General features: G+C 46.4%; 1 protein-coding gene across 2 annotated transcripts in view; it reads left to right on the forward strand.

Moving 5' to 3' along the window:
- The window catches only part of CSGALNACT2 (chondroitin sulfate N-acetylgalactosaminyltransferase 2), a 110,594-nt gene that overhangs the window by 37,389 nt on the left and 60,376 nt on the right, over window positions 1-12,829 (forward strand). Inside the window, exon 2 of one of the 2 annotated variants that reach the window (XM_069753112.1) lies at window positions 5,306-5,379. The exons of the other annotated variant lie outside the window; for it this stretch is intronic. The gene's annotated coding sequence lies outside the window, so the exon portion shown is untranslated. The remainder of the gene's footprint in view (window positions 1-5,305; window positions 5,380-12,829) is intronic. 2 annotated transcript variants of the gene reach the window in all.

Consider the following 12,829-nt stretch of genomic DNA (forward strand, 5'->3'; position numbering starts at 1 on the left):
TACAACTTGAAAAAGGCGCGAATTGTTTGATGACTTTGTCACAATTCTAAAAAGTCACTAATTCATAGTTATTCACGCCATAAAGCTGTCAGCATTGTAATGATGAAATCGGACCCTCTGGCTCAGTAAAAAAGTCCTTAGTTTGCAAAATCCCTTAGTATGAGCAGTCAGTGGGGGTTTCAGGACCTGACCCCACCATTCAACACCGCCGCTCAGGAAGTGAACCAGTACTGCTGACAAGTATGAAGTCATCGCTCACATCTCTATTCGCTAAATCCATGTAGTAGGGTGTCAACACGCTCTTCGGTGGTGTGTGTCAACAATTGTGTATTCTTTCTGTTTTGAGTTTTTGTGATGTGGCAAATCCCAGTGAAATCTGCTGAGGAGCAATGCCCACATAACACCCATATGGTGTGTGTGTATTTCATACTGCTATGCTAACGCGGCATCTGTCCTGTAGCTCTGTATATTATCATTCCAGACTCTTATACACTCTTACAGACTCTTCTAGGATGCAGAAGTCAAAGCCAAGTGTCACATGTGGGGAGCAGCTGTCCAGGGCAGTGTTTGCAGAATAGTGGCGGTATTATTCATCATGCATAATAATGTCTGCTCATGCCACCATCTACTGTTTACATAGCAATCTCCCTATAGACCTATTCACATTGTTTTCTTTTAAGCTAAGGTATGCAAAACTTTGGGGGTAAGACAATGGGGCACTTTAAAAACAAAACACAATGAGACTGGGTGCTCCATTGTGCAGAGACCTACTGTTTGGAGTAGGACTAGGCTTAAGGTACTGTCACACTAGACGATATCGCTAGCGATCCGTGACGTTGCAGCGTCCTCGCTAGCGATATCGTCCAGTGTGACAGGCAGCAGCGATCAGGCCCCTGCTGGGAGATCGCTGGTCGGGGAAGAAAGTCCAGAACTTTATTTCGTCGCTGGACTCCCCGCAGACATCGCTGAATCGGCGTGTGTGACACCGATTCAGCGATGTCTTCACTGGTAACCAGGGTAAACATCGGGTAACTAAGCGCAGGGCCGCGCTTAGTAACCCGCTGTTTACCCTGGTTACCAGCGTAAAAAAACAAACAGTACATACTTACATTCAGCTGTCTGTCCCTTGCCGTCTGGTTCCTGCCTTGACTGCTGGCCGTAAAGTGAAAGCAGAGCACAGCCACAGCGGTGAGTCACCGCTGTGTGACTCACCGCTGTGCTGTGCTTTCACTTTCACTTTGCGGCCAGCAGACATGCAGGAACCAGACGGCAAGGGACAGACAGCTGAATGTAAGTATGTACTGTTTGTTTTTTTACGCTGGTAACCAGGGTAAACAGCGGGTAACTAAGCGCGGCCCTGCGCTTAGTTACCCGATGTTTACCCTGGTTACCGGGGACCTCGGGATCGTTGGTCGCTGGAGAGCTGTCTGTGTGACAGCTCTCCAGCGACCAAACAGCGACGCTGCAGCGATCCGGATCGTTGTCGGTATCGCTGCAGCGTCGCTAAGTGTGACGGTACCTTTAGATAAGAGGTAGTATGCTCACTTTGTTAGGAATAGTAGTATTACCATAAGGGTAAGTTCACACAGGGCATTTTTGTTGCTTTTTTTTTGTAGCAAAACCTGATCATCTTGGCAGGAAAGAAGCTGAATCAAAAACGCAGGTTTAGGTGCGTTTTTGGTGCGTTTTTTGGTGCGTATTTGGTGCGTTTTTTTTTCTCTTTGTCCATGCTAATGTCTTTGGATTTTCAGCAGCAAAAACGCAGCAAATAATGCCTGCGTTTTTGCAGCGTTTTTTTCAACACCCATTCAAGTCAATGGGTGAAAAAACGCAGCAAAAACTCTGAAAGAAGTGACATGCTCTATGTCCAAAAAACACAGCAAAGCACAAAATACTGATCAAACAAAAAAACAATGTGTGTGCATGAGATTTCTGAAATCTCATAAGCTTTACTGGTACTGTAAAAAGCAGCTGAAAATTTGCATAAAAAAGCAGCAAAAACGCCCTGTGTGAACTTACCCTAAGGGTATGTCCACACGTTTGCGATAAAAACGCATACATATGCATCCTATCATTTAGAATGCATTCTGCAATTTTTATGCACATGATGCGTTTTTTCCGTGAAAAAAAGCATCGTGGTAAAAAAAAAAGCAGCATGTTCATTAATTTTGCGGATTTTTTGCGTTTTCCCCGCTATTTAATGCATTGGGGAAAAACGTGAAAAAAAAGCACACAAAACGCGAAAAAAACGCATGCGGATTTCTGGCAGAAATGTCTGTTTTTTGTCAGGAAATTTCTGCAAGAAATCGTGACGTGTGCACATAATCTAAAGAAGAATCCTTTCCTGCTCAGTGATCAGATGAGCAGCAGAAAAATAATAAAAAAATAGAAAAGATGTTAAAAGCGCACCTGCATTAAAAAATGAAAATGGTGAGGGAATTAAATGCATCTAAGGAACAAGGACATTTATAAATGCGTAAGTCTATATTTGTCAGCTCAGAACCAGTACCACGTTCACACCATGAGAAAAGCACCGCCTCAATGCTGAAATGAGTATCCTTAAGGGTATGTGCACACGTCAGGATTTCTTGCAGAAATTTTCCTGACAAAAACCGGACATTTCTGCCAGAAATCCGCATGCGTTTTTTTTTCACGGTTTTCACGGTTTTTCATGCGTTTTTGACGCGTTTTTTCCCAAATGCATAGAATAGTGGGAAAAACACAGAAAATCTGCAAAATTAATGAACATGCTGCTTTTTGTACCGCAATGCGTTTTTTTTCGGCGAAAAAAAACGCATCATGTGCACAAAAATTGCAGAATGCATTCTAAATGATAGGATGCATATGTCTGCAGTTTCTAATGCGTTTTTATCGCATTTTTATCGTGAAAAAAAAAAACTTGAAAAAACCTGAACATGTGCACATACCCTAAAGGGAACCTGTCACCCCCCTCAGGCATTTTTAACTAAAAGAGCCACCTTGTGCAGCACTAATGCTGCATTCTGTCAAGGTGGCTTTTTTAGTTCTTGTTCCTGCCAATGCTGCAGTAATCGCTTTTATAATGTGCCCCTCATACCTCGAATTAGACCTGGGGGCAGGTCTTTACTCTAACACAGACGCACCACAGCCGTCACTCCGGGCCTGTGCATGCCGGGCGCCACCTCCTCTTCCTTCATTAGTGTCCCCGGCGCCTGAGCTGTAAGTTTTTTTTTTGTTTTGTTTTTTTTTCGGGCATGCGCAATTGCGCTGCGCTTCGAATTTACAGCGCAGGTGTTGGGGACGCTAATGAAGGAAGAGGAGGCGGCGCCCGGCATGCACAGGCCCGGAGTGACGGCTGTGGTGCATCTGTGTTAGGGGAAAGACTTGCCCCCAGGTCTAATTCGAGGTATGAGGGGCACATTATAAAAGCGATTATTGCAGCATTGGTAGGAAGAAGAACTAAAAGAGCCACCTTGACAGAATGCAGCATTAGTGCTGCACAAGGTGTCTTTTAGTTAAAAACGCCTGTGGGGGGTGACGGGTCCCCTTTAAGCAATGATAAATAACCTCTTTAATTGGATGTCTTTACCATTGTTACAGGGAACCTGTCACCCCCAAAATGGAAGATGAGCTAAGCCCACCTGCATTAGGGGCTTATCTACAGCATTCTGGAATGCTGTAGATAAGCCCCAGATGTAACCTGAAGGTTATGCGCACACGTACAGGTTTTTTCACGTTTTTTTTGCGTTTTTTCGTGCTAAAAACGCTATAAAAACTCATTAAAAACGCATACATTATGCATTCTATCATTTAGAATGCATTCTGCATGTTTTGTGCACATGGAGGCGTTTTTTTCCGCAAAAAAACGCATCGCGGTAAAAAAATGAGCATGTTCATTATTTTTGCGGATTTTCGGCGTTTTTCCCGCAATTCTATGCATTTGGGAAAAAACGCGTCAAAATCGCGGTAAAATCGCGGTAAAAACGCATGCGGATTTCTGGCAGAAATGTCCGGTTTTTGTCAGGAAAATTTCTGCAAGAAATCCTGACGTGTGCACATACCCGAAAGGTAGGAAAAAGAGGTTAGATTATACTCACCCAGGGGCGGTCCCGATTCTATTCAGGTTTGATGGTGCGCAGGCGCCGGGCCTCTCTGATCTTTCCCGGCGCCTGCGCACTGCAGTACTTTGCTCTGCCCTCAACAGGGCAGACAAGGTACGCCTGCACTGGAGCCGCAGCATGAAGACAAGAAGAGGACATCATAAGAAGATGGGAGGCCTCGGACTGGACCACGACGCCCATCGGACCGGACCACAGCGGGACCGCCGCTGGGTGAGTATAATCTAACCTTTTTCTCATCTTTCAGGATACATCGGGGGCTTATCTACAGCATTCCAGAATGCTGTAGATAAGCCCCTGATGCCGGTGGGCTTAGCTCATCTTCCATTTTTGGGGTGACAGGTTCCCTTAAACATTTTAATAATTCAGCTACATCACATGATGGGATTGGATCCACGGCTCTGCAGACTGTATCACATGTGAAGGTATTGGGTACATGGAACTGAAAACTGTATGTAACCCTATCATGTGTGATGCCGTCTGCAGAGCCTTGTATATCACCTTATCTTGGCTACAGTCCACAGACCCATGTATCTCTTACGATTGGATATGCGGCTCTGTGGACTGACTCGCATGATGGTATTAGAAACATGGCTCTGTGGCCTGTATTGCACGATAAGATTAGATACACAGCTCTGTGGACAATTACTGTGATCTAAGTGGAGCAGCCACAATTTCATAACTGCCCTGCTCAGATCATGGGAATTACCAGGGAGCAGTGAGCACAGGTCTGGGCACTGGCTCTTTGGCTGTGATTTCTTCCAGTGATATGTACTGACGGAAGGATGATGTCACCGCTGCAGACCTGGTGCTTTTATCTGAAGAGCGCTCACCAGTAATTACAGTAATGTGAGCGGAGTAGTTATGTTATTGCAGCTACTCTGCTAAGATCACTGTACTTACCGGTGAGCACAGATCTAGATACCAGGTCTGTGGTGGTGAGTACATTACTGAATAAAATCGCCACAACAGCGCTGGTGGCCAGATCTGTTTGCACAAGTCTTTACTGTGATCTGAGCACAGCAACCGCATTGACATGACCGCTCTGCTTAGATCAGTCATTCAGGTGATAAAGGGAAATTGTAGCCCCCACAGAGCACTGGCCTACAATATAATGGCGCCGTGCTCCACCTACAGCTGTGAACTGGGCAGGCGTGCCATGATGTCAGAGTGTTCATAGAGAGAAACTTTTTTTTTTTTCTCAACAGATGAAACTCAGATGACAATCAAAACAAAATCACTGATGAAACTAGTACAGCTTTACTCGTACGTGAAAAAACAGGTATGTCTGAATGAGGCCTAACTTCGTTGCTAATTTTCATTTTAAAGTGCGCCTCTAATTATGTTCGTAGGGCTTGCACATTTTCACCCTTGATGAATGCCAACTGAAGAGGTATAAAGCTCATTGGTGCTCCATTTAGGCATCTTTTACGTAAGGCCGACACAGGCTAGAGACTGAATGCCATTAATTCAATCACTCAGTCCACATAGATAGTGAATGGAAGATGTGCTGCTGACAACGATGATCTTTAAGGCTTCATTCAGACCACCATGAATCGTGTATAAACAGTGGGGGCTGTAACCGCACCTCCCCGCCTGATACTGGCTCTGCATTGGGGCCGGCTGTATGAGCGGACCAGGGGGACGATTACAGCCACCACTCTCTATACTCAGAACGGTGACTAAACCGGCACCGCCCTGTTACTCAAACCAGAGGGGGATCAAGTTCATTTCCTCCCCGCAGAGTCCGGGCACGGAGCAGGGTAGTATCGCTATTAACCTGCAGATTAACCCCTGCAGGTTAATTGTGTTTTTTTCTGATGACAAGTTCCCTCTAAAGTCTGTAGTGCTGTTCACATGTCTGGGCTTTTTTGCAGATTATCACACATGAAAATTACCAAAATCTATGGCTTTATCATTTCATTATTTTTTTTTCATGCATGAAAATAATTTCTTAAACACTAAGGGTATGTGTCTACGTTCAGGATTGCATCAGGATTTGGTCAGGATTTTATGCAGGTAAAATCCTGACCAAATCTGCACCTGAGGTCACTGGCAGGTCACCTGCGTTGTCCTTGCGTTGTTTCTGCAATTTAAGGACATGCGTTCTTAAAAGACGCGCCGCATGTGAGTTTTCGCGGGTCTGCCGCATGCGTCTTTTAATGCATAGTGGAGACAGGATTTCATGAAATCCCCTCCACTATGCTGTTACATCTGGACGCTGCGTTTTTGACGCTGTGGCTCAACGCAGCATCAAAAACGCAGTGTTTCCTGAACGTGGAAACATACTCTAAGGCCATGTGCACATGTTCAGGATTTCTTGCAAAAATTTCCTGAACAAAACAGGACATTTTCTGCAAGAAATCCGCATGCGTTTTTTGCGCGTTTTACTGCGTTTTTGGTGTGTTTTTTGCGGATTTTTCCGGAGGTTCCCAATGCAATAATATAGTGGGAAATCCGCAAAAAATCCGCAAAATTAATGAACATGCTGTGTTTTTTACCGCAATGCATTTTTTTCACGGAAAAAAAGGCATCTTGTGCACAAATATTACAGAATGCATTCTAAATGATGGGATGCATAATGTATGAGTTTTTATAGCGTTTTTATAGCGAAAAACGCGCAAAAAATCTGCAACGTGTGCACACAGCCTTATGGTAGAAATGACACACGGACCAAAAGCTGATGAAAAATCATGTGTGAAATAAGCCTTAGGCGCAAATAAGTGATCCAATCACCTGATCATTGGAAAGTTTACATCATGGTCGTGAAAGTGTTATGAGCACTTGCTTGGCTGCCTATCTTCCTGTGTTAGACCCTAATAGGAGCTTTGTAGTTTGGACTTTCTGCCATAAGACTGCCTTGGTGGCAGACCTGTTTGAGCAGTCCTTTTTATTGTCCTCCTAGCGCAAATTGCCATTATGGCTTCCTCCATCCACGTCTCTTCTGCAGAATGTTCCACACAAACATAGTAGGCGCATCACTGTTCAAGCACTACTAAGGAAGCTGCATAGTGCTATAACTATCCAAAGTGCCCTACACAATAATACTACACCTGTTTTGTGCCCTGAACAGTAATCATGTGCTCCCATATGGTAATAGTGGGGATAGCGCCCCATCTGTGTCTGCCATATAATAATAGTGCCCTCTTTGTGCATCCACAATGTAATGGTGCCCCATATGTGCCTTCCACATTGTACAAGTGGTAGAAGTGCCTCCACTGTGCCCCCTCTGTGCCTCCTATATTGTAATAGTGGTGATAGTACCCCCTATATGGCTTCCAGACTGCCCATACCTCCTAAATCTCCTCTGGCTTTGTCTGGTTAAGAGTCGCCCGTCAGGGCCGTTGGGATACTCTGTACCAGGTGCGGTCGCAATTAAAGGGGTGGTCACAATGCCAACGACCCGGTCCGTGGCGTTTGGTGCCCAAGTAAAAGGGACGGTCTTTAATGGGATTGTGGAAATAAGGAATGTTCGTGACGCCACCTGTGGTTCTCGGTCAGAGGTGACAGATGCTGCTTAAAGCGGTCCTCTGGGGGCAATGGTGCTGCAGCAGAGATGGTGATGCTTCCCACAGGTGAAGCGGTGTCCCCAGGGCTCCCAGTGTATTTGGCAGGGATGGTGAATGCCAGCAAATAAGTGGAGGACACAGGGTTGCAGTCTTTACCTGGTTTACTGATGTTAAGCAGCCTCAGTCCAGGGTATCTGCAACAGGTATAGATGGAGTCCAGCAGCCTGAAGACAAGTGGAAAATCCCTTTGTCAGGTCAGTCTGGAAGCCTTCCACTATGCTCTGGTCTGTAGTCCCTTGCTGCCTGTAGCTCTCTAACAAGGCCCTCTTTCTTCCCTGTCCAGGGAACCTTTTTAGTTTCCTGCCCTCCGTTTTTGCTGTGGGACTTGTAGTTCCTCACGACCTCGGGCTCCCGGTGCCCGGTTTCTGTGCTCAGCTTAGAGAGGCCCAGTCGCAGCCCTTCTCTAGCTCCTAAGTCCTTCTGTGCTCCTTCACTGTCTGCTACCAACTGTCAACTGTCACTGCCTAGCAACTGACTCCTCCTCCCGACCAGAGAGATCAGCTCCCCTCAAGTCGGGCGTAGAGCTCCCCCTTCTGGCTCGGAGTCAGAACAGTGTTGTATTTGCTGAATACCTGTCAAAGGGATCCCTCCTGTGTCTAGGCATGGCATTACCCTCCCCGAGAGGAAGGCAATACCACTGTGGTACCTGAACTCCTGGGGTGCCACAGTTACACAGAAGGCGCTGTTTGGTCTGTGTCTTGTTGAATAACGCATGCACTGTACTGATGATCTGAAATCCAGATTGGCATCCTGGCTTCTCCCCGGTTTGCCATAATGGCTGATATTGTAGCATCCAGTTTAGGAGGAACGGCTAGAACCAACTGAATCTCTTCTCTGCCCATCAGCTGCAAAGATGTGACAGATAGATCTTTAGTTTATGGTGCAATAATGTATATGTTGTAATTGCACATAGAGCTAAAAATGTCCGCACAACGCTTTCTATTTGCAAACTGCAAGTAACTACACATCATCCGTATGTGACGCCATGTAATCATAAGACGCCGAGAGAACTGACCTCAAGGCCAAAAAGACCCTCTTCTAACCTCTCTCAGCTGAATTGTAGTCTATGCCTACATTTGGAATCTGCTCCTGAAGATTTCTAATGTACGGTATTTTCTTCTTTCTTCAGTATCCAATAATTGTTCACATTCCACATATACTTCAGTGGGCACGTTGGATTTTTAATACTTACCCATATAAGCTCCCATGTACACTCCTTTCTGACATGAAAAATACTTGTCAGCAGCCATTAGATACCGACTTTGTAAATTTTTTTACTATACTATATAAATGAAACAGCTGTAGTAGAATAAGTGATTAGTGAGTCGTACAGTGGCACGTCCTGAGCACCATCGGCTGCCAGCGCAGCTAGTGTCGCAGTGACCAGGAAGATACAAAGTGGACTCGAGTACCTAAAAAAAACCTGCAGTTTTATAAAAATAAAATCTGTCCTTGTGTGTGCCCCTGCTGCCATGGCTGAAGCTGGCAATATTGGGATCACTGCTCAGAGCCTTGTGTTCCTGCAGCCAGAGAGCTGAATGGGACATCTGGTGCCCAGCAGTTTACCTGTCCATGGCTGTTACAATAAGTGACAGGCAAGCTTCTTAATGTCACACATATTACATAAAGTGTTGTCTTGTAAGAAGAGGGTCCGTGCCGCGGATACCTGTTCTGTGTCGGTTCCAGAACTGTCGGGGCTGTCTCCTCTGTTGTCCGGGGGCAAGCTTAGGGGACCGGACCAATCCTCCTTGCAGGTGGAAGCAGGGGGTGTGGCTAAGGGTACACTGCCCCAGCGCTCGCGGAAACGGACAGATTTGGCGGGAACAGGCAGCGCGCAGCAGGGAGAAGTGAGTGCTCCAGCCCGCAAAGTATCAGTACAGCGCAGGCCCGAGCATCACCGTCACCGCTGACAGACTGTGTGGAGAGGCGTGCCCATTGGCCACCACAAAGCGCTCTGGGCCCGTGAATACTCTGCGCGCGCCGCCTAAGAGAGACTGTGTGCAGGACCGCCATCTGCTCCCTGATTCCCCAGTGTATATCTGCCGGACTACGGTGAGCTCACAGTGCAGTGGCCCACGCTTCCCATATCGGTATATGGACTAAGAGCTCAACGAAAGGTACTGGAGACCAACCGCTGCCACCAGAAGATGGACCGTTGCTGCCTTCAGGACCTCATCGGACAAGCGCCGCTCCAGCCATTGTGGGCGCCATCACCTGCCCTGTGATCCATCACGTCCTAAGAAACAAGGGACAGGATATGTTGACCCAACAAGAACTGTTAAAGGGAACCGGTCACCCCCAAAATCGAAGGTGAACTAAGCCCACCAGCATCAGGGGCTTATCTACAGCATTCTGTAATGCTGTAGATAAGCCCCCAATGTATTCTGAAAGATGAGAAAAAGAGGTTAGATTATATTCACCCAGGGGCCGTCCCGCTGCGGTCCGGTCCGATGGGCGTCGCGGTCCGGTCCGGGGCCTCCTATCTTCTTCTTACGATGACGTCCTCTTCTTATCTTCACGCTCTGGCGTACTTTGCCCTGTTGAGGGCAATCAAAGTACTGCAGTGCGCAGGCGCCGGGCTTCTCTGACCTTTCCCGGCGCCTGCGTACTGCAGTACTTTGCTCTGCCCTCAACAGGGCAGCGTGAAGACAAGAAGAGGACGTCATCGTAAGAAGATGGGAGGCCCCAGACCGGACCGCAATGCCCATCGGACCGCCCGCCCAGGTGAGTATAATCTAACCTCTTTTTCTCATCTTTCAGGATACATCGGATGCTTATCTACAACATTCAGAATGCTGTAGATAAACCTCTGATTCCGGTGAGATTAGCTCACCTTCGATTTTGGGGGTGACGGGTTCCGTTTAATACCTTTCTACTGTTCTTTAACCCTGCTTACTGTCTACATTTTGAACTGTCTACCCCCCTGTTAACCGTTTATCTCCCTGCGAGGAGTATTCCAGTGTTAATTAAAATTGTTAACCCTTGCTCTGCCTCCTGTCTGTCACTGCATCCCGCATCCTACTCCCTGTCTCACAAAGACACATTTCCATATTCTGTATTGAGGCTTGTAGATGTTATAGAGAGAAGGGGTGATGGTCTGGACCTTTCACTAACAGAGACTTGGTGACAAAAGCAGATCTAGTTCTGTTATGTTTCCTGTCAAACTACACCGCTTTCCTAGTGATTATGCAAATTGGATCTAAGTATCATAAAGATGTCATTTTTCTTTATGGATGGTTTTGTGATTCAGGGCTCTGTGGATCACTGAAATTGTGTTGTGAGCTGGTTGTTCTCCCCTTAAGCCTGTGTGTCCTGATATCTGGGTGACGCCCCCTCTGCTTGTGCGCTCTGATTTCTGGGTGACTCCCCTGTAATAGAGGGGAAAAAAAATCACAAAAATCAGCTCACCCGCATAGGAATTTGCCGTAATTTGGGTCCAGTGCAGGAAGCTCCAGACCAGCTCCTGAGCGATGAGAATAGCAAAGGATAATGTGATTCAAGCAATCACAGTAAATAGATGTGCAATTATAACAGCACATTTATTTAGAACATTAAAACCATAATGGAGGAAAAGCAGGAAAAAGACACATCGGGTCTACGCGTTTCTATCGAGCGACATCGGGTCTACGCATTTCGATCGAGCAGCTCGCTTATAACTCGTAGACATGGTGTCCTCCTTTTTCTCCATCATGGTTTTAATCTTTTCCTTGTTTTAATGTTCCCAATAAATCTGATGTCTTAATCTTATACCTATTTGTTTCTGGAACCACATTATCCTTTGTCACCATCTTCCTGTGCTCTCTGATAACAGGATGTCGCTCTCGGTATGTTCACCGTATTATCTTGGTATCACCCATTGTGCGCTTTATTTTCTGGGTGTCACCCCCTGTGCCTGGGTGCTCAAATATTAGGGTGTCACCCCCTGTGCCTGGGTGCTCAAATATCAGGGTGTCACCCCCTGTGCGCTCTTATATTAGGGTGTCACAATCTGCACATGTGGCCTCTGTTATCTGGGTGTCACTTCCTGTGCCTGTGTACTCTGATATCTTGGTGTCATCCCCGCTGCGCTCTGATATTAGGGTGTCACAATCTGCACCTGTGGCCTCTGTTATCTGAGTGTCACTTCCTGTGCCTGGGTGCTCAGATATCTTGGTGTCACCCCCTGTGCGCTCTTGTATTAGGGTGTCACAATCTGCACATGTGGCCTCTGTTATCTGGGTGTCGCTTCCTGTGCCTGTGTGCTCTGATATCTTGGTGTCTCCCCCTATGCCTGTGTGCCTTATGATATCAGGGTGTCACCCCCTGTGTGCTCTGATATTAGGGTGTCACAATCTGCGCCTGTGGCCTCTGTTATCTGGGTGTCGCTGCCTGTGTACTTTGATATCTTGGTGTCACCCCTATGCCTGTGCCTTGTGATATCAGGGTGTCACCCCCTGTGCACTCTGATATTAGGGTGTCACAATCTGCCCCTGAGTGCTCTGTTATTTTGGAGTCACTCCATATGCACTTTATGGGCAAATCAAGAATATTCATAAAGTATTAGAGAGATGAGAAGAGGGAGTGGCTTTTAACAAGTGTTTAGGATTACCAAACATTTTTTCCAAACAATTGCTGAGGAAAGCAGGTGACTTGAAAAATGGTAAGTTAAATTCACAAGGAAGGAAACGTAGTGGCACTTACACAGCCCCACATGCTATCAATGAGGTTAGTAATGGTTGTCAGAGGAATGTGCTGCCAAACTAAAAGAATGCACTTGGTCAAATCAAGATCCGCTGCTGGCAGCTCCTTTTGTAATTGCCAACCAATGACTTCCCAGATGTGCTCGATGGGAGACAAATCTGGATATGCTGTAGGACATGGTAGCATATTTAGTCCACTCAGGCTGCTGACAGAAGCACAAGCAACATACGGCCTGGTGTTATCGTGTTCCAATACAACTCCTGGGATACTTTCATGTTCTTTTCTGGAGGCCTCCAGATATCATTACTTCTAAGATAAAATGAGACTCATCAATAAAGAGGATAGTCTTCAATTCCAGCCTCCATTGCTGTCTTGCTGTGCACGATAAAGGTACCTTCACACTGAGCAACTTCCAACAAGAACGACAGCGATCCGTGACGTTGCCGTGTCCTGGATAGCGATCTCGTTGTGTTTGACACGCAG

This window comes from Ranitomeya imitator, chromosome 2, assembly GCF_032444005.1.
Source record: "Ranitomeya imitator isolate aRanImi1 chromosome 2, aRanImi1.pri, whole genome shotgun sequence".
Classification (NCBI taxonomy): Eukaryota; Metazoa; Chordata; class Amphibia; order Anura; family Dendrobatidae; genus Ranitomeya; species Ranitomeya imitator.